General features: G+C 52.8%; 1 long non-coding RNA gene across 1 annotated transcript in view; it reads right to left on the minus strand.

Annotated features, from left to right (window-relative positions):
* Nucleotides 1-1,541: 1,541 nt before the first annotated feature.
* Nucleotides 1,542-2,221, minus strand: part of LOC112453585 — a 64,060-nt gene continuing 63,380 nt past the window's right edge. The window contains exon 3 of the long non-coding RNA XR_003040637.1: nt 1,542-2,021. This is a non-coding gene — a long non-coding RNA (uncharacterized LOC112453585). The remainder of the gene's footprint in view (nt 2,022-2,221) is intronic.

A 2,221-nucleotide genomic window follows, 5' to 3' on the forward strand; every position in this document is an offset into this window, starting at 1 on the left:
TTCCGGTATATTTACAGAAATCAATAGCAATTATTCTATTTTCAACGAACCATTATCCATGCGTATTTAGTGAGCTCGTGAGTTTTGCAGATATCTTTAACGAGAATAAGAGGAAAGATATAAAAGACTCGCCTTCGAGCGAATTTCAACGTATCGCGATATCGGAACGATCGTACGAAAGGCAGCACCTTCTTGGCCCTGTCGGTGCGTCCATCCACCGGTCCGTGGGTCCCGCCAGGATATTTACGACTGACCGACTCATTGGCGCTGCGAGTTGAGCGAACGGTCGCCACAAATCACGCGAGAAAGCCGGCCTTTCTCTGCTCTGGGAAACGCCTGGCATTTTTCTCTGCCGGGGATAACTTTGACTTATTGGTGACAACGGGGAAGAGAGACGGAATGAGAAAGTTAGGGCGCGAGCGGAGAAGTGAAAGGAGACGGGAGACGTAGTGTACCATCAGCTCAATGGAAAAAAGACGTGTGCGAGAGTGAAGAGTGAGATGAAAGAAAGATAGACAACGGGTGGGGAGAAAGAGAGAGAGCAACGGTGTGGAGAAGCGTCGGGAGAAACGATCCCTTGGGGGTGGAAGCCGAGCGAGAGAGGTGCAGAAAGAGAGAGAACATCATGGAGGGTAGCGCGCGTCTGAATGTCAGCTGCTGCCAATAAATAATGTCGTACATTGACGTACGGCCGGCAACTAATCATCCATCGTGCGGCCAAATCAGCTGGTGATTTTTCACGCGTCACGGCGCGCCGCGCGTGTGAATCGTGCCACGGGATTACGCGCCGCGTGCAATCGCCTTCCTTCGAGACCGGCGGAGGCTGTAGCGTTTTTGAAAAAAAAAAACACAATGCCGGCTTCCGTTTGACACGCGTGTAGAATATTACTTCTACATTCGAGTTTTTGATCTACGCAATTAATTTCTATTCTACTTTCTTACAGAATCTGTCGCCATGGTATCTCAATACCTAAGTAAAATGTTATTTGCGAGACTACATTGCTTAAAAAAAAAAAGGTTACATATGCATTTAAGAGAAGAGCAGAATCTCTAAAATTAAAGTAGAATAAGATCGTCCAGGTAGTTTTTAAACATACGGTCCAATTTGCCCAAATAAACTACCAAGACCAGTTTCCGCGTTCGTTCCTTCCGCGTGGAGAAAAGTTTCGACGTTGGGAACGTAAATTTCCCCCGATTTCAACGCCGCAATGATGTTTGGAGATCGGCCTCGCGATATCGGCCGGCGGGCGACTGGTCACGAGACGATACGCGGAGAATCGTTTCTGGGGTTCGGCGATGTGCTCGCTGGTTGGATGTCGCTGTCGCATAAATCACGGGCGGTATCTTCTGGCGCGGCGGTTCGCTCATCACGCCGAAGTTCTTGTCGCGCCTTAATAACGCTCGGGCGTCTCACCCGCGCCTCCGCTCTCTCTCTCTCTCTCTCTTTCTCTCTCTCTCTCTCTCACGCCGATTCTCCACCACCCCTGGCCTTTCCCACCCGTCCCCCCACACTCCCCCTCGTCCCCCTCATCGTCGTCAGAGCGTACCTTTCGTCCTTCTCTCGAAACCGACCGCCTCTTCTCCCGCCTGCGAGACGGTACCGACCGCGCGGCACGACTCCACGCTTCGCTACAAATCCTGATTATATTCTGCAAGTGACGTTATACCGTAAGGGTGCGATGGCGTGTTGAAGTCTGGTTTTTGTTTCCCTCCGTGTCGTTCCCTACCACCCGCGCCTTACCCCACCAGCCCGCCCGATCTCCTCTTCGCCCTTCCACGTCAACCGCAACCGACCTCCTCCTAAGTCCCTCCGCAACGGTAGTAGTGTTGCTCTTCCAGCGGCGGCGTCTCTTCACTGCCTCCTGCTGCCTCCCCCTCTTTCTCCCTGGTTTTACCTTCCAGCTTCGACATCCTCATCCTCGTTCCTCTCTGTCTCCCTTCTCTATACGCCGCGGCGGCAGCAACTACCCTCACGAAACCGGATGGAGGCTCCTCTCATCTTTACCCGGGCGACTGACAGCCTGGACCGCGTAAATCAATTTTCAATTACGGCTCTGGGATACGTATAGGAGGCAGGCGGGCAGGCAAGCAAGGCAAGGCAGGTTGGTGGTCGGTTGGGTAGGTGCCCGTGCAGTCGACCGAGGAAGAGGAAAGTCGACGGACGAAGAGGTCTGCCGCCTCTCTGTATAAAGCACGTAGCACGGAGGAGAGAGGTAGACGG

Source organism: Temnothorax curvispinosus, unplaced genomic scaffold (genome assembly GCF_003070985.1).
Source record: "Temnothorax curvispinosus isolate PA1 unplaced genomic scaffold, ASM307098v1 QBEX01004528.1, whole genome shotgun sequence".
Classification (NCBI taxonomy): domain Eukaryota; kingdom Metazoa; phylum Arthropoda; class Insecta; order Hymenoptera; family Formicidae; genus Temnothorax; species Temnothorax curvispinosus.